We start from the raw sequence: 20,060 nt of genomic DNA on the forward strand, positions 1-20,060 counted from the left end.
GGACCAGGGCAGCACTGAACTTGACCTGGAGCTCACAGATGGCGTTCAACAGAGCTGGTAGGTCCCGCCTCGGCTGACACAGAAGCAGGGAGCCCGGAGATGAAGAAACAGCGGGAGGGACTTTGAGCAAAAAAAGAAAGGCAACATGAAGTCACAGAAATATAAACTCAGAGACCAAAGTCCTGGGTTCAAATCCCACCTGTGAATTTCCTGTTACCTCTCTCCCCTCTGCACGTGTTGCCTTGTCCTGACAACACGGGACGCTGTAGAATAGATATTCACAAATATCCCTTGATTAAGAATTCTGATTCTGCTATATAGGAAAGGGCCCTATTACTTAATTTAATGTTTTTGTTAAATGGAGAGAAACTGTAAATTAATTGGGGGGCAGGAGGTCTCCTACACAGGTACATCACACCCAATTTCATACAGCACTGGAGTGCTAACTCTCCAACAAATTGATTGTTGTGTCCCCCACCCCGGCCTGACCCCCCTCCCCCCTGCTCCGCGCCTCCGCCACCACCACCGCCTTCCTTTGCACTTTCCAAGGACCTAAGGCTCTTGATGAAAAGGGAGGAATAATCCTTTCTTTGGTGTCTGCGATCAAGATCTATTTGGTAACCCACTCCTCTAATACTGCCTGTGCAGAGAAATAATTTCGGCTCCCCGTTAATTTGAGTATTGAACTGAAATTCTGCAGCTGCTTTCTGCCAAGCCTGAAAGCAGAAATTAATTTCAATGACCCAGGCGAGCGGAGGGGAGCTCTGTCAGGTAATTAGTCTTCGTCTCTGCTACTCAGGGTCTATCACTGTGCTAATCCATACATAAACCCAGGCATTCCCCGAGTCACTCGCAATCTGCAGGGCCGTTTAACTACCTCTTGCTTGGGTTCACAGGGAGCAGGGGCATCTGCGAGGGAAACGGATGAAGGCTCTCTTTCATTTTCCCTTCCTTCTACCTATTTAGGGCTGGCAGAATTAATGCAGCTGATTTACATGTTCTTTTCCTGTTTGATCGAGTCTGCCTTTGATTAAGTAGAGCTTGGGGTGCGAGAGGGGGTGGGGGAGGGGTTCCCACCGCCGCAGCTTTCTGACTTGCCAGTTTATTAATGAAAGAGGCACTGATATTGATAGCCCTGACACTACAAGTGCAGCAATTAAAGGGTCTGTCCTTCCAGGCTTCTAATTAAAAGGGAGCTTTTTTCTACCTGGGATGGGTCCCATTGTCACATTTGCATTCAATTCTGGCTTAGGATGTGGGCACCCCTGCCTTTGCCTTTAGGAAAATCTCCTGAGGGACCCTTAGACCTGAAAAAAATAAACAAAGGTGTGAAAAGCTTTGTTCTCCACAAGGGTCATTCAGATATCCAAGGAAAAGGAGGGTTTTGGGGGAAGCCACCTGTTCACAAAAGCAGCCTGCCTCCCTCTGTCCCCCTGAGCGTCACGGTTTTCATGCTTTTAACCCTGAAGGAAGGGATGTGGGGACAAATTCAGCAGTGGCTACGATCATTTCCTGAACACTTACGGCTGGCACTGTTCGCCCCGTAGCGACCATGTGGGCTGGGTCTCAGCGGGCCATTTAACAGCTGAGGAAACTAAGGCTCAGCTCAGAGAAGGTAAGCGGCTGGCAGTTCTTTCTGCTCTGAAGTCCTTCATCCCACTCCAGGCCCGACCTGTGGAAGCCTGAGGGGCAGGCAGCTGTCAAACATGGTGGAAGCAGGGGAATTGGGAATACGGGACCTGGGAGTCCTCACCCCTCTAGAGGGGCAGTCTCCCCTTGCCCACCCCATGGCCCTCCTGCCAGTTCTGCTGCCAGAACTCTAAGCCAGAATGGCTGGCCTTTGGTGGTATTCTGCTATTGAGAGAGAAGTCAAATATCTGGACTTTTAAGTGAATTATGCCTTAAATGATGTTAATTCATTTGTCAGCGAGGCTTATGCTTGTGACTTCAGAGAAACTCTCCAGCTGCCTCCTGGGGATCATTTTCAACTTGGTTTGGGTGTTTTCGAAGCTCCCATCCAAATGGAAGTGGCCCAGATTTGTTTGCCAGCGTTGCCATACCCCTGTCCTGCTGGGCGGTCACCAGCTGTGATCTGCCCCAGCACCATGTGGAGATTAAAATGGAAACAAACGGTGTGATCCCCGAATGCTTCCCTAAAAGGTCCCTCCACAGTTGACATCAGATCCCTCCACCCAGGCTAGTTGCGGACCAACCTGCAGTTTGGGGGTCTCTCCCCAACCCCACCTCTTCTGCCCAGTCATTTTAAATCAACCCTGGGTTTATTCCCACTTCAGTAATGAAACAATTATATGACCTTGGGCACTTTGTTCCCCTTTTCCTGTGCACCTCAGCTTTCTTGTCTGTGAAACAGGATACTTCTGAGCTCAGAGGTCCATAAGAGGTACACATGGGAAAGTTGGAGCCCCATGCCTGTCTCCTGGGAAGGAGGCCTGCCAGGCTTGAGCACGTGCAGAACTACCCTGAGCGTCTCCACTTTCAAAGCAGCTGAAGTGCACAGGCTCGTGGTTCTGACTTTCTCCCCCAGGACAGTGAGGCAGAACAAGGAGACTGAGCCCTGGGGAGCAAGCCAGTCTTTCAGCCTCAGTTTTTCTACCTCTAAAGTGGGCTTCATATGCTCTCGCATAGGACTGCTGGGAGATTACAAAAGAAAAGCAAGACCAACATTTAGTAGGCCTGCAGAAAACCAAGCTCCTAATACCTGCTCTCTGGAGGGCTTAATTCTCTTGCTTTAGACTCACTGTTCGGGTTTTATGCTTCAAAGTTCTCTTTTCATGCTTAGCCCTAAAGCTAGGAAATGGACAAAATAATAGAAAGGAAAAAGTTCTGAGTCTTCATAGAAGGCGGTGAAATCTCCTAATCATATCTCATTTTACTGAGAATTCCTAGAAATGACAACATCTCCGAGAGAGAGAGAGAGAGAGAGAGAGAGAGAGAGAATACCTCGATAAACAGAAAAAGCTCTAATGCTCTAATGTATTTTATTGGAATCAAAAGTGCTCTATCTCACCTCTGACCCCCCTCCCATCCCCTCCTCTGACCCCCACTCCCATCCCTCCCAGTCTGCTGCCTGGGGCACTAAGGAAAAGTCAGGAGCATTAGTCTGGTGTCAAGTAGCACTGCCATCCACATTCTGTGAGAGTCAATTGCAATTAACAGGGCCATTCAGAAAGGCAGGTTCAGGCCAGACAAAGGGAGCACAGCCAGATCTTATCAGAGCCCAAGGCCAGCAGGCTGGGTCTTTCCAAAGCTGCTTGCACAGGAAAAGGGAATGGTGGTGGGAGAAGAGTGGGGTAGGGAAAGGGAAGCTGAACCAAGGAGGGAGGCGACAGAAGCGGGCAACTGAGCAAGGAGGTTTAAACATCCAAAGACAGACTCTTGAGCTCGCCCCTTGGGTTCAGATCTTGACTTTGCCCCAGGCTACAGACCCCTCCGGGGCTTGGTTGGCTTATCTGTAAAATGGGAAGAGCAACAGTACCTTCCTAGTTTTAAAATTGTCCTGTGAAATGATGTTTGCAAAGTGCTGAGGGGAGAGCTTGGTACTGGGCCATTATTCTAAAGACTTGGCTTGGTGTGGGGCGGAGAGATGGACATCCAGGAGACAAGCGGACTCTTTAAGCAAGCTTGGGGGAGAGGGGGTGGGTAAATCAGACTGCACAGAGACAGGCGACCAGCTGGAAAGTGAGACTCCCCATCCATGTCCTCTGCCACGCTGGGTGGAACCAGGCATGGGCAGGGGCAGTCCATGGGCGCTGATACAAACTACAGAGCTCCTGTAGGTGGGGTTAGGTGTGGTGTGGGGAGACACACACTGTAGTTGGCCCTGGGCTGTAAGCACATCGGGTAGGCTGCTGATCCCCGACCTAGCGCTCCGTTTTGGCACCCCCCCCCCCCGCCCCGACCAAAGCGCTTACATTTCTTTTCAAACAGAGGGGCTTGAGCACCAACTGTGTGCCTTATTCTGTGCCATTTTCTAAGGAGCACCCAGAAAACCACCTGTCCAGCCCCTTCTTTGTTTCTTTGTTATGAGAATGAGGTCAGGGATTAAGGAAGTACGATTCCATAGAAAGTTCCAGAGAGACCTGATTCCCAATGCCAGGTGGACCACTAGTTAGTAACATGACCACGGACCCATGGCTCGGACTGTTTAAAGCCTCATCCTTAATGAAGAGGCAGGGATACTTATCATCACAGGGTTATGTGAGCACAAGTAGAAAATGTGGGAGGCGGGGTGGGCGCTCAATGTGCGCGATTTATTTTTTGTCATTCCAGCTTTCTTGCTGGGCTCTGGATGGACAGGTGCTGGCTGGCTCAAACCGTCAGCCTGTCTCAGACGGGCACATGCCTGTCTGGAAGTGGGCAGACGAGGGGAACAAGTCCAAACCACACTGGCCTCTTCAGCCAGATAAGGAACTCTCCCCAGCACGGGTCCTCAGACTGCTCTTAAGGTTCTTTAAACGGTTGTGCTCATGACGGCACCATGAAGAAGCTATCAGAAGGAGCAGACAAATTAACCGAAGGTTGAATACTCCTTGATCGCCTTCCAAAAGCAAAAGCGCAACCCCAGGGAAGGTGAGGATACTCCTCCCCATTTTTACCTCCCTGGCTAAGCTGCCTATTTTTGTTTGCATGTCGTGGTCATTGAGTACATACCCTGAAGACCCTCTTAGAATTCCAGAAACTTGGGATTACAGTATCCATTCATTTAAATTTTTTAAAGTTCCCATGGAGCGACAGAGAAGAGGGTCATTACTAGGAAGCACAAGGACTGAGCATGGTGGGGGACGAGAAGAGTCACTCCATTTTCTATCAAGAAAAAAAAATAATACACAGCAAAACCTCATTAAGTCAGTATCGGTTTATTCAAAAGAGCTTATCATTTGCAGTAACTATTCCCCAACCAACTGGATGCCTCTATTGTAATCTTCTTTAATGTTGAAAGTCTGATAATTAAATGTATTAATATATCAGGACAGACTTTATTCGAAAGCATGTGGCATTTTATGTGATATCTCTCAGTGTCTAGCAGAGCAATCAGTGCTTAGTAGGTATTCGAGGACCCTTAGCTTCTTTCCCCTGCATTTTGTATTATCAGAGCTTTAATCTGGTCTATAACGTGTCTAGTCCTTATCAATAATAACATGTTTCCATTTTAATATACTACCTTTTATTAAACTGGAGCCACAAACTCTTAATAGCAAGGGTCTGTCCAAGGCACTTTAATCACAACCGGAGTGCCGATGTCTCTCCTAGGAAAACACGGGCAATGTTCGGCAGCCAGGATAGGGACCGTCCATCCACCTTCGTGTTGGCAGAATGAGTTACAGGATTGTATTATCAATGCAATTAGGCCAGGCTCCCTCTGCACTTCCACGGCAGACCTCTTGGCTCTGGACAATAAGAGGCACTTTCCTCTGTGACCTGGTTTCCAAAGCATTTTTTTCCATAAAGTGGTCGCCACTGATGCCTGTGGTGGAAAGACCAACTTCTGAGTTTAGTGTGTGCCTGCCACTGACCGTTTTTCCACTGTGGTACCGAGGCCAAGGGTAAACAGGCAGCTGGTGCTTTTGACAATGGCAGCGATGCCAACACTAACCATCATGATGCTGATGTTCATGATAACGACGTGGGTGAGGCTGAGGGCGCCGGCTCAGTGCCGCGCACCTACCTGAGTGCGTGCTGCATGAGCGTTTTCAGCACCAACTCCCCAACAGCTCCCTGAGGAAGGAACTGTGAATGCTCCCATTCTGTAGATGAAGAAACTGAGACTCAGAGAGGGTGGGTGACTTGCTCAAGACCCAGAAAATAAGTGGCCCACCCAGGATATGAACCCAGGTATGCAACTTCTAATCCCTCAGGTTACACAGCATTAACCCTGTGTCTTTGCTTGGCTGCTGTGACAGAACACCACAGACTGGGGGCCTTAAACGACAGAAACTTGTTTCTCATCGTTCCAGGGGCCGCGAAGCGTGAGATCAAGGTGCACACGCCTTGATTTCGGTGTTTGGTGAGAGCTCTCTTCTTGGCCTACAGAAGGCTGCTTTCAGGTGTGTCCTCACAGGGCCTTTCCTTGGGGGTTAGGACTTCAACATATGAATTTGGAGGGAACACAATTCCATGCCTAACAACCCATTTGAGGCAATTCTGTCTCCCCTCTTGCCCGGTCAGGAACTGCACATCAGAAGCCCTGTCCTTTCCGGATGAGTCTTCTCCAAGGCTCCTGAGTCAAGATCTAAGGCAATGTGGCCCACGTCCGGGTCCACCTGCCATCCTTCCTTAGGCCTTCCAGGTGACAGATGGCATGCCATTGTCTTTAGAAATCAGACACCCAACACACAAATTTGGGGGGATGGGCATTCATTCAGGCCATAGCACTGAGGGAAGGGAACATCTTTCAGTGCCTTTATCAACACCTCCCTCCTTTGCCACAACTACAGCAGGAGGGGCAGGAGAATCCAAGAAAAGGACTGAAGGGCACAGGTCACAGACCAGCTCGGTAATAACTGCAAATAGTCAGACATGATAACCTACTGCGTGCCTAGAACTATGTTGAGTGCTTTAGTGAATGACATCAGTTATTCCTCACTTCCTTCCAAAATATCCTAGTAACAAGATTTAGATAGGTATTAACCCCATTGTAGAGAGAAGAAAATGCAGCTTAGGGAGACAAAGTAACTTCGCAAGTTGGTGAAAATGATGATTCAGTTGAACACAAAGGATGTCAAAGAACTCATTAACTAAAGCTGGAAGGGAAGAGGACTCCAGGCAGAGTCAACAGCATGTGCAAAGGCCCTGGGACAGGAGCAGGGTTGGGGGGGAGGAGAGGTGGGGTGAGAGTAGGATGCAGATAGGCAGGGGCCTTGCAGGATCTGGTGACAATTTTGGTCTTTATCCCAAGGGATATGGAGAGCCAGCAAAGGGATTAAACAAGGAGTGGAGAATAGGGTGGGGGCGAGAACAGATTTCTATTTTAGAGAAATGATTCTAACTTCCTCCTAAGGAAGGGATTTCAAGAGAGGCAAGAGGGTAAACAAGATGCCAGTTAGGAATCTTCCTGACCGCACTACTTTAAATGGCACTGACTCTCAGATTCAGAATTCATCGCACTGCTACCAAGTTGGCTGCAAGAAGATGGAGGGAGGCCAAACCTCATCAGTGTTTTCTGTACCCTGTCTCTTGTAAAAAAAAATAAATAAATAAAAGGCCCTGGCCAGGTGGCTCAATTGGTTGGAGCATCATCCCATACGCCAAAAGGTCATGGGTTCGAACTCTAGTCAAGGTACATACCTAGATTGAGGGTTCGATCCCTGGTCGGGGAGCATAGGAAAGGCAACCGATTGATGTTTCTCTCTCACATCAATGTTTCTCTCTCTCTTTCTCTCCCTTCCTCTCTCTCTAAAATCAATAAATATATCCTTGGATAAGGATAGGGAAAAAAAAAAAGACACAAGTGAAAAAGTCTTATTGTTTTTAGAGCCTTTTAAATGGCATAAGAACCCCAAAGGGAAAAGTCCAACATGGAAAAGCAAGCAGTGGTGCCCTTTGAAAAGTTTTAATTTTATTTTAACTTTGCTAAATCTACTTACATTCACAATTTGAAATATGTATGCACGATAAAACACTGCAGTTATGGTCTATTGGGTTAAAAATCCACTTTTTGGAATGGGTTCAAGGGAATACTTATACAAAAGACCTCCGAGTGGAAAGTAATTCTGCAGATAAAATAGAATGAAAGCATCCCCTAAATACGCCCCTTGCAAGATAAATGCACAATGAGGAGGGGTCTGAAACCCTCACTAATGGGAGGTTCAAAACAGCGGGCCTGTCATTCCCTCGTGGAACCAGCTGGAAGGGAAGTGTCTGGCTAGTCCTCAGCATCAACATTCATACTTTTCCAAGGATCTACCCTCTTCCTTTCATAATTCAGTAGAAACCAAGAAATTGACCCCCAACGTAAAAGAGTGAAATTCCATTCTAGCATGCTACTCACAAAGCACGGGGCGACCGTGGTGTTTATTTTGCAAAGTTCCAGACAAAGAGAGCTAAAAAAAAAAATTGCTGGAAAAAATCCATCAACAAGCATTTCTGCACTTGTTCTGTGTAATTATCCTTGTATGGAGAGGCATACAAAAAAGGAAGAAAATACGGTTCTTATTCTTAAGAAGTTGGCAATCCTGTGAGAAGGGTGCTTCTTGGCTCCCAGTGTGCATCAGAACCACCTGCGGAGCGGACAGACATGCAGATCCCTGCACCTGCACTCTGCCCACCGCCCGGACCGAGTTCATTAGAGTGTCCAACGGGGCCTGGGGATCTGTATTTTAAGCAAACAGAAGGGCTTCTGATGGGGGCTGGGATTCTGAATCACTGAATTGCAAACAAAGAGAGCCTAGAGGAAACCGGAGCACCACAGAATCAGACAGGAGCAGGAACCTTAGAGCATATCCAGTCACACCCTCTATCCAGGGAGGAATTCCTTACTCGGCAACCTTACAGCTGGTGCTCAAGCATCCAACCTTTGCTTTATGTCTCTGACAAATGGCACAAACCCTTTGTGTGGACATTTATTTCACTGCAAGACAACCATCTGCTATCCTCTGATGAGCCTTCAAAAAGCTGGAGCTTCTTGCATCTTCGTCGTGTTTGCCTCCCTTGATCTGATCATGTGTTTGTCAAAGCTGTCAAAGCCTGACGTATCTGAAAGAACTATATATACCTTTTACTTGTCCACTAACATTTTTGAAAGTAAAATAGAGTTAAAGGAGATGGTACCCATTGTTCTGGCTTCATGGGCTCCACTTTCTTTCCTAAAACTTCAGAAATGATGTATTTAATTATTTGTTCCTGACTTTCCACAGGATTAGCATCAAGGTTATTTCTTTCTTGTCCTTGTTAACTCTTGTTCTCTTCCCAGCTCCTCCCCCATGCTCATTCTTCTTGTGCCTTTAAAGAGTTCAGGTCTGTTTCTTTCTCCTGTTTTTCCCCTTTTCGCCATTAATTTTACCAAAATTTCCAACAGAATATATGGGGTCTCATTGGTGATTTCTTTTTGGCATCTTGAGTGATTACTCAAAGATTCATAGTATCATAGAACATCAGAATTTGAAGGAACCTTGGAGATCAGCCAGGGAAACCCATTCATTATGAAGGTGAAGAAAGTAGGGTGCAGAGAGGACACACATCAAACTGAAATGCACAAGATGGGGACTGAGCCAGCATTAGGACTCAGGTCTTCTCCCTGGCTGAGTGTTTTTGTACAGCCTGCCTTATGTGGGACTTGGAGACTTGGCCAAGCAGATTCTAAGGTTCATCCTGCTGGGGAGGAATGATGGCACATACACTAAGAGAGTCGCCTATCAGGTCCCTAAGTTACGTACAATAAAATGTTAAATGAGAGAGAAAACTCACCCACACTCCTAACTGCTCTGAGTGATTTTCATAAAAGAGGAAACAGTTTCACTGAAATACCAGGAATCATGGCAGCATGCTGCCCTTTGGGTATGTGTGTGGGATGGGGTGGGTGGGCGGGGAGAAGGGAGTAACAGAAACACAACAAGAAAAGGAAATGCAAATACACCTTACCTTGACGGCAACATGTCTAAAGGACATGGGAGTCAACTGAAAGAGCTCTTGATGGCCAAGCCACTTGGTCAATAAAATAAAGTAGTATTGGGTCATAACCCAAAGTAGAAGGTAAATATCCATGAGCCCACACCGATAAAAATAAATAAGTGAGGAGAAGAGACAAATCCCCCATGCGGAAGAATCCCAAGTAGTTTATGTAGATTCCCTGCCTACAAGGAGTGAGAGCATAAATCCTCACCCAGGAGTGGTCTGCACATGGAAACTTCCCTCTAGAAAGAAGAGGATGGGGTGGATGGGGAAAGAGAATCTATAGTGGAGAAACCCTGGCCAACACTGCCCCAGCCCGGGAAGGACGTCAACATCACGGTGATGAGTCACGTAGACAGTCCTGCCCTCGATGCGATGTGACGGGGGCCCCTCACTTCCGTGTCTTCTCCCCCAAATCCCATAACCCCCGTCTAATCGTGAAAACGAACCAGATAAATTCCATTACTGGGCATCTTAGATCCTCCCCGAGCACGAGTACTCTGCAGAAGTATCAAGGTCATGAAAAACAAGGAGGGTCTAAGAAACGGTCATGGCCCGGAGAAGTCTAAGGACACACGATGACTAAATGCCATGCGGGATCCTGGAATAGAAAAACGTCATTAGGAAAAACTAAGGAAATCTGTATAAACTATAGACTTGAGTTAATAATATATTAATATTGGTTCTGTAATTGTAATAAATGAACCAAATAACCTAAGATGTTAAAAATAGGAGAATTGTGTACCATTGTCTCCATTTTTTTGTAAACCTAAAAAAAACTCAAAACATAAAGTCTACTTAAAAAATAAAATAAATACGTGTGCTAAATAAAGTAAAAGAATCAAATATAGAACAGCACATGCCATTCTAGAGGTGGATTGGGGATTCTTTTCATAGGGAGATTCAGGGTCCCAGTTACCCTTGGAGGGACGGGCACGCAAGTCCTGGGTGCACAGGCCCCAGGGGATGAGCAAAGCGTGGGGCTCAGAGAAGGGATCACGGTTACCCCTGACTAGGAGTCGAATTGCAGCTGACCCCATACAGCTGAGCTGTCCGTGGCTCCATCAGCATGATTTGCCATGTTCTCCAGCAATGCTTAGTAGCTCAGAAGTGGAAGCCAAGTCTTTAGACCACTTGGGACCTGCAGCAGATCGAAGGAGGTAGGGGTACCCTCGGCTGTCGGCAAGCACACCTTCCAAAGACGGGCTCCAGTTCCAGGGATACAGACAGCATTCTGGGCTGGCTGGGCCAGGAGCCAGGCTGTGCAAGGGGCCATGATGTTGTCACCTTTTAGGTTCCATGAAAAGTGTCCTAGAGCTGAATGCTACCATTCCCAGCATTCAAACTGTGTTCACACAATCCTGTTCCTTTAGGCAAACGAATTTAAGCCAAAAATTGTACAGGGAATGATACTTTCTTGTTCACCATTGTGCCTTTCTGCAATAAATAATTTCCAGGCAGGATGCTAGAGAATTCCAAATGATAGACATATTATGTTCATGAAAGACAACTTTAAGAAAAATCTTTCTGCAATGAAAGTGAGGGTTCCACCCCCCCCCCCCTTCCTGGCATCCCAGCTTGCCATAGAAATGAGTGATTTTCTGAATTTCTGCCAAGTTAGATGGTTCAGCATGCTATTAGATTAGTCTGTTTATACAGAAACAGCCAAAAATAGGAAACACACAGAAGCTATTAAAGATATTGTCCTGAGAGGGAAAGATTTGAACGGTTTTCTTACTGCAAGTGGGAAATAAGATATGAGTCAGTATTAATGTGATAAAGAAGTTAATGTGTTCTAAAGCAAACCGTTGGTTTCTTCATCTTGTTTCAGAGGTGACAATAAAAGGAACATACAGACAATTATTTAGGGTTGGGTGAGCATGGAAGGCAGTGAAAGCTCCGCACAGCCCACGCGGGCCTGCCCCTCAGACACAGCTCCCTCTCAGGGAATGAGGCCGCGGCACAAAGGGCGTTTTCAAAGGGACAGGTGGTTCCAGGCCAAAGGAAAAAAAAATCCCACAAAAACAAAATCCCAGATACACTAAATATATAAGTTCAAAAAAGGTTTCAGAAATTCAAAAGTGAAATTCCGATTTCACTTCTGCCCTTGGGTTGCTCTGGATGTAATCTAATGGAAATCACACGACCTCTCGGGTCAATGCGATTCAAAACTGAGGACTTATATTGAGTTCTACCTGGGAGACGGTGTGGATTCTTACTTTCCTCATCTATAAAGTAGATGGGACGGTGAGACCTATACCTTGGAGTCACCTCATTTTTCTTCAGTAAGTCACAGGGTAACGTATGGAGGAAAGACTGAGCCACATCCTGGTCACATGAGCTGTTCTTGATAACATCTTAGGATATGCTCTCAGTGGAAGCATGTCTAAATACCCATATGAAGCTCAGCACTGTTTATGTTATTTTCCTTTTAATTTATAGTTGAAAGGCACAAAGAAATAGAGTTTCCTACAAAATACATGTTTCTAATGGGGTCATCATCTTCCTGACTGGTGCTCTGAGTTCCGGTGAGCAACTTAGAACTTGCTGGGCAAAGAATATCAAAGGAAGGTGAAGTTTCTATGGCCCAGAATATGATCATTTCATATTGCTTTGTAACAAATCATCACAAACTTAGCAGATGAAAACAACACGCATTACTATCTCGGAGTTTCCCCGCGTCATAAGCGTGGGCGTGGCTTGGCCGGCTAACTGCAGTGTCACCAGGCTGAAATCGAGAGCAGGCGCTGTGGTCTCAGCAGAGGCTTCGCTGGGGAAATACCATCCCCTTTAAGCTCCTTCAGGTTGTTGGCAGAATGGATTTCCTTGAGGTTGTAGGACTAATATCTCATTTTCTTGCTGTCTACTTTGGGCCACGCTCAGCTCCTAGAAGTCTTCTGCAGTCCCCTATCACGTGGCCTTTCCAGCTTACTTCTTCAACGCCACCAGTCAAGAGTCCCTCTGACATCAGTCCCTCTTTTAGGGTTTTTACTTAAGTCAGATCCACCCAGGATGATCTCCCTTCTGATTAACTGAAAATCAACTGAACCGGGACCTTAATTAGATCTGCAAAATCACCTCCCTCTGCCATTTAATGTAGCCTAATTGAAGAAGTGATGTCCCATCATCTTTTTAAAATTCTATTGCTGAGAGGCAAGTCACAGGTTCTGCTCACATTCAAGGGGATGGGATCATGTGGGGTGGGCCTACCTTTGGACCCATCTGCCAAACAGAGGAAGGAAGTACGAACAGAGAAGGGGGTTCACCTCTCAAGAAAATGCCAGCACAGTATGGTCAGAATTACTTCACTTATAAGTGTGACCTTAGAGTGTAGGTACGGGGGGGAAGGAGGGTGGAGAGAAAAAAGATAGAGCCCCATATTTTTCCAAATAATCACATATTTTCAAGGTTTTTCTAGAATTACTTGCTGCCAGGTATTATGTAATAAAATGCAGATATGGTTAAAATGTACAGTTAACTTTAAACAGCTGACAACTGGGCAACCCAAACCCTCCTTCCTTCAACCAGTGCAACAGTGGACATGGCCTTCAGGAGCATGAACGTGGTAAGCAAAGGCAAGGCCGGTCCAAAGGCAAACTTGTGAGTAGTTGTCTGAAAAACCAGAGCCGCACAAGGTACAAGGACAATAAATAATCAAATGCTAAGTGCCGGCCACTGAAAGCCAAGCTCGGAGGCCTCTTGATACAGGAAAAATAGGGACCTCTCTGGGTAGAAGAAGAAATGGAAGCTGAAAGAGGAAAAGTATAAGCAACACCAAGAAGGAAGGAGTTCTTGGTCTCTAGGGGAGATGAAGGGGAGAGTTTGAGAAGAGGGGAGGAGGGAGAAAGCGAAGCCCCTTCTGCACAAGAAGGACTGGAGTGGCGGTGAGGAGAGGGATGGGAGCGGGCACGACAAACCTAGCCATCAGTTAACTGGGAAGTTCGGTTAACCAGGGTGATAAGCCAGGTAAGTAAAATCCCACCGAGCTTGGCAGGCGTCCTCTGGCCATTAACTTTAATGTGTTTCAGAACCCCAGCACTTTCACAGGTGTGAGTTAAAACCATCTGGTTTCTGTACTCTGCCTTGCCTATTAAAACCCAGCATCTTCAAAGATAAATTGTGGGCCGAGAGGAGAGAGGGAGAAGAGATAGGAGGTAAAAGGTTTTACCACACGCTTACCGTCACCAGGAGGGGCCTTTAAACAACCTTTGAATGGGATGATTTTGTTTCAAAATTGCAATGTAAAGAAATAAAATATGGTGAAATGTTATAACATATGGAAACACAACCGGGGCAAATAAATGGCTCAAAACAAAATCCTGACAAAATACATGCAGTGTGTGGTGACCCAGACACGATAAATGGAAAAAAACAAAACAACACAAAACAAAACTGAGGGGTATGCTCATAAATTTGACACAGTTGCAAGTAGAGCTCACTAAAGATTATTTCTATGCAAATATGCATTTAGCCAATTCAAGAGTATGCAAAAAAAAATCTAAATATATTTCTCAAAAATCAATTCTTGTACAGTACAAGTGAATCAAGAAGCAAGTACACCAATACATATTAAAATGTGACACATGCAAACTTGTCAGAAGACAAGCATCCTGGACACAGGTGACAGGGACCAAGAAACTGTCCCACGCTGCCTGAGGTCTATGTCTAGTCTAGAGAAAATGTTTGACGGTGGCACCTCTGCCATCGATGCAGCCTCTTTTCTCCCTTTCAGGGACAAAGCTTGAGCCTTGGAAGTCCCAAGCTCCCTGCTTCCTTCTGGTTTACACAGGAAGTTCTCCACAAGACTGTGTGCAGCAAACTTGTAAAACAGGGCACCCTGGCTGATTGGAGGCGCCACCAGAGATTCCAAATCCGGGCAATAAACAGGTTCTTAGCAGAAAGCTCTCTGCCTGTCCCCGTTAGCCCCTTAACAACCATCCCTCCTAAATACCTCATTTCAATAGCCTGGTACTCCCTAGTTAGACCAGTTCCTTTGAGTTCACATTCTAGAGAGCAAAAGGTGTCTGTCATTTCACCATTAGCTAATAAGTATACCATCTTGATCAGCTGTGCGTCTAGGTGTTCTAAATTCATTATTAACTAGAGATTGTCTCCCCACATTTGACAAAAGAGGAAGCTGCGGTGCGAGATTCATCAGATTCATCATCCTTTTCAGTGTCCTAAGGTTCATTAGGAGCAGAGCTGGGTCCAAAGGAATCCAGATAAAGGTAAGGCATATGATTTTTGTACTGTAACCATCATCTCTCTTTGCTTTTATAGTTACAAACTGAACCACACAACTGAGGTTAGAAATTGCACAACAGCAATGGCTGGAAGGGGCACGAGAGGACCACTGGGGTACTCCACTGATCCTATGTATTAATACGGGTGCCGGTTACTCATGCATGTGAGTGTGCCAATTCATCGAGGTATGAGGGTGGAGTGTGTGCCCTGTCCTGCTTATATTGTACCTCAACAGAAAGTTGAGGAAACTTTGCCCTTCAATGACAGTAGCCTAGGTCAGGCCTCTGTACTTGCAGCAACATAGAGGGTTTTGTGTTTCTTTAACTCAGGCCTCTTACTTGGGGAAGATTCATATGGGGCACACCTGAGACGCCAGCGAAAAGCTCATCAGCTGAATGTTGCATCACGGACCAATGCATGTCATGCTTTCTTCTCTCCTTCTCATTTCTACCTGGGGTGGGAGTCGGGGGCTCTCTCATGAGTCTTATACACATGGTAAGGATTAAAGAAATTCTTTATTTGTTTCCTGTATTAATACTGATAATGGGCTGAAATGTGTCCCTCCAAAACTCATATGTTGGAGTCCTAACCTCAAGTACCTCAGAGCATGACTGTATTTGGAGACACAACTTTAAAAAAGGTAAATAAGGTAAAATGAGGTCACAAAGATTGAAATCCCAATATTTAAATTTAACTCATGTCCCACGGGTATCCTTATAAGAAGGGAGATAAGAACACAGACACAGAGAGAAGACCGTGTGAAGACACAGGAAGAAGATGGCCATTTATAAGACAAGAGGAGAAGCCTCCAAGGAAACTAATCCTGCTGACACCGTGATTTCACACTTCCGGCCTCCAGAGAATATTTTCTGTTGCTAAGCCAGCCAGCCTGTGGTACTGTTGTGGCTGCCCTGGGAAACTAATACAAGGTCCACTATGAGAACCCCTTCAGTGTTTTCCCAGTTGAGAAAGCCTTAGACAAGGCCTGGAGAGTCAGGGACACTGGGACTTGAGTCCTTGCCCTGTGCTGTGGCCTTGGGCCAGGCATTTGGAGCTTTCATCATGGGTAAGATGTGGACAGTCACAACCCCCCAGGCTTATCATAAAAATTTAATTTGGTGATGCACGAGTGGTACTGAACAATACGTCTGGCTCAGCTGGGGCTCAATAAATATTAACTGTTAATGTTATTGATATGATGATGACAAAATGAAGATTAAAACATACTTTCTGACTCAGTTGTTATAATGATGAGCACTGTGCAAATGAAAAAGGTATAGTACAAAGGTCAATTAATATTTTGACAGCAATGTTGAAATGTAGCAAGACAGCTTCATGCAAACAAACATTTCCTGAGTTCTGGGATATGAGGCATGGTGCTGAAATGGCACTGAGGGGTTGGCGCATGCGAGATGTCCTGAACTTGGGCGGGATGGGGTGGGCCGCACAGCGGAGGTGCGAGTGCCACGGGAGCAGGAGCGCGAGCAGGGGCTCACTTCCAGCTTGGGGGCTGGGCGCACATCTTAGGGGTTCTCACCCGCCCGCTTCACAGCAGACAGAACCTAACCCCAGACAAATCCAAGGGGCCTCTTCACATAGCTGCTCACCTGCGCCACCTGTGTTCATGCCGAGTCACTGCACTGAGCTTCAATAACCAGATCCATTTCATGCAGTAATTGGACCAATCAGCAAAGCCGCAAGTCTGACCAGTTTTTAAACTGACTTGGCCAGTCAGCTGGGGGAACTGAACTAAGTGACCAGACTACCTGGTGGCATACACGTGAAAAAGGTCTGGCCAGGCTGCCCAGATCACCAGGGCAGGTTTTGTCTCTTCTCAGATGGTGTTCACTACCTTGAATGTGCCCCTTGTTTAAACAAAACAAACATCAAATAACATTTCATTTGCTCATATAATTTTTTCAAAATAGCTATGTGTGTGACAGCACATGTTTGCATGGGCATGAGCACACACACCGGGAGAAAGCAGAGAACAACTCTCACTAAAAGCTTTGGGGAGCCATGAGGGCTCCTGAGACACAGGGCAGAGAATTCTAGGGCAGGGCGAGGAAGCTAACTAGCGTTGTTTTCTTGAAGAAGAATAGGCTACTGATTTCCTAATACAGCATTTGCTCCTTCCCTTCCTCGTTTGCTTTCACACGTATTCCTGAACCAACTATGCATCAGGTCCCGCAACATGAAGAAAGAGAAAATACGACCCGTGACTCAGAGGACTGAGGTCTGCAGCGGGGCCGGGAGCTTGGCATCTCCCATTAGCACCTTCCAGAGTGGCTCTGCCCTGTCTAACGGCGGACACAGTACACAAGCAGTGTGGAGTCCCCGCCATGTTTCTATAATGTTATAACTTAGCTTACCGTCTTCCAGAAATGGTTGAAATCCCAATATTTAAACTTAATTACAAGTCTAAAACTTGTAAAAATGATTTTACAACTAGAACCACACAAGAGAATCCCCAAATTCAGCACACGTTCCCTATTTCTGAATTACAAATGCATTAGCCTCACCTTCCAGCAAGATTAGGGCAGAACTGTGTGCAACACCCAGCCCAGAGCAAGGGATTAGTAAACATGTGTTGACTGATTAAGCTGAGCATCACAAAGAGCTACGGAAAAGAAAAAGCCAAGAATGCAATTAAAAGACAATTATGCCAATATTTCTGGGGTGTCTATAAAATACTTCATGGTGGAGCCTGTTGTCGGTACCCCACCCCTGCCTCATCTGGTCTCAGAATCAAGGAGTCCCTGGAACTGCACTAAGAGGGGGAGGTCCTTCATCTGCCATGCACTTCTGTCCCATGTGGCACGAAGACCCACATGCTCCCCTGATATTAAGAGACTCACACTGACAGGGTCAGCTTCGGGAACGTGAGGAAGCAAGCCATCCAGGACGCACAGCCTAAATAGGTAGACCTTGAACAATCTGATATTGTTCTTTTCGTTTGCACTAAGGATGCAAAAGAAAAAAAAATCCCGGCACTTTCGGTCTTTGCGGTGGCCCCGACTGAAGAGGCGACTACACCTATTCAGATAGATAGACAGGTAGATAGATAGACAGACAGATAGATTATATACTGGCCCAAACGGCCTGCCACCTCCACTTCAGCCAGGGTGCAGGGGACACTGCAGGGTCCCAAACTGAAGGCAGCAATCTGGGCCCAAAGCAAAAGGTGTGTTGAATATATGACAAGTGATTTTACTAATAACAAAAGAGCACACATGTAAGCAAACCATCCTGCTGCTTTGTGCATTTACTCACAATGTCAAAGTGGAAAAGGACCCTGTGAAACCACAAAAGTTCTGAACACAGAAAGTTCTCTCAAAAAGCATTTGGTAGCCAAAGCTATCTAGACCTGTCTAAGTTATTTATCTTACTGAGTGTGAGTTGCACTCATTTTGATGCGGAGATATTCATGTGTTTAATTGCTAGGGGCTGCCCCCAGGGGTGTTACATCATACAAAGTTTAGCAACCTTTCAGTAGAGAGCCAGGTGGTAAATACTTTAGGCTTTGTGGGTTTACGGCCACTGCTTTGCATACTCAGCTCTGCGATGGTAGCTAAAAGTAGCCATGGATAACATGTAAACAAGTGGGTGTAGCTGTGTACCAATAAAAATTTATTTACAAAAAGAATCCTCAGGCCAGACTCTGGTCTGTATGTTTACCGAACGGTGTAAGGCACAGAATGCATAGCACATCACCTTCCTAAATTTTGTAAGTTTCTGAAACATATCTAGCCCCAAGGGTTTTGCCCAAGCGGTTGGCATCTCCCATGCAGTTTTGATGCTAGAAAGCATTCTCTTCCCTGCAAAACCCCCTGCAGTTTTGATGCTAGAAAGCATTCTCTTCAGGGGAGTTCTTTACAAGGGGCTGGGGCTGCCCTCCAGTCAGAGCTTGGCTGGTCTTCCTAAGCAGCTTTCAGTCATCTGCTGTGACACTTGCATGCAGGGATAGCGGTGGTCTCCATTTCAGTCTGGAGTTCAGGTTTGCGGAACTGGTGGAGAGCACCTGCTAGGGGTCAGATTCCACAGGATGACTGGCATGCAGGTTTTGCAGGGAGAGAAGGAGGGTGAATGCTCCTTTTGGAAGGGCAGGCAATTGGGAGAACAGCAGTTTTCCCAAAGACGGGTTTTCCAGATGACTCTCCTAGACACCCATCAGTTTTCATGAGGAGCCCTTAGCACCGGGAAGCACTTGCGCAGCCCTAGGGTCCAGGTAGCCGCATGTGACACAACTTGGGGTACACACTCACCAAGACTGCATGGGAAACCCTGGGGTTTCATGAGAAGGAAGGTTTCTAGAAAAGTTATCCCTGCTCTCTCGCTCCTGAGGGTTTGCCACTGTTGGGGGCATCCGGAGACGGGCCCTGGGCGCAGACATGAACGCGGTCAGGGGTGGCAGCCAGCAGAGTCAGTGGAGCGGATGAGGCGCCCTCGAATGTCTTTATGGACCACAGAGACACGGGAGCCCGCACACGAGAAAGCTGGAGATAGAAACCATGAGTTAGCGAAGAGCAGTCTCTCCAAGAACTCCCAAGAGACAACCCTTGGGGAACCCAGAAACACTCGAAGGCACTGAGAAGGGCTGAGAGCACAGATTCGTAGGTCAGGGGAAGGAAGGCAGTGAAGTGCAGGCTCGGGAGTGAGCCCATGGCTTCTGGGGGAAATGACGCATGAAATAATATCTGCTAACTTTTACGAAATATTTATTGAATGTATTGGGGTGACATTGGTTAATAAAATAATATAGGTTTCAGGTGTACAACTCTATAATACATTGTCTGTATATTGTACTGTGCGTTTACCACCCCAAGTCAAGTCTCCTTCCATCACCTTTCATACCCCCATTACCTCTTCTTCGTCCTCCTGCCCTCTTCCCCTCTGCTGATCACCATATTGCTGTCTGTGTCCATGGGGCTTTTTTTCCCCTTTGCTTAATCCCTTCACTTTTTTCATCCTGCCTCCAACACCCCTCCCCTGTGACAGCTGCTAGTGCTAATTCTTGAGCACTTACGCCATCCCAGGGACTGTGCCCAATGCCTTACCGGTGGTTTCAATCCTTGTAATAACCCTGCAAGGTAACTGTCAGTGAGAAGGCTAACCCCAAGTCCTGAGCCCAGGGCTGCCTGTTAAGTACGTGCAGAGCGAAGGCTGAACCCCAGCTGCCTCCGGTGCCT

The 20,060-nt window shown here is 46.5% G+C and overlaps 1 protein-coding gene and 1 non-coding gene across 2 annotated transcripts in view; one reads left to right on the forward strand and one right to left on the reverse strand.

Annotated features, from left to right (window-relative positions):
• The window catches only part of WWOX (WW domain containing oxidoreductase), a 475,224-nt gene that overhangs the window by 48,879 nt on the left and 406,285 nt on the right, over positions 1-20,060 (reverse strand). The window lies entirely within an intron of this gene.
• LOC129075321 (small nucleolar RNA SNORA31) lies at positions 17,781-17,909 on the forward strand. The gene has a single exon (XR_008529626.1). It is a non-coding gene; the product is annotated as a small nucleolar RNA SNORA31 (small nucleolar RNA).

This window comes from Pteronotus mesoamericanus, unplaced genomic scaffold (assembly GCF_021234165.1).
Source record: "Pteronotus mesoamericanus isolate MK-2021 breed Mesoamerican mustached bat unplaced genomic scaffold, CSHL_Meso_final contig_52, whole genome shotgun sequence".
Classification (NCBI taxonomy): Eukaryota; Metazoa; Chordata; class Mammalia; order Chiroptera; family Mormoopidae; genus Pteronotus; species Pteronotus mesoamericanus.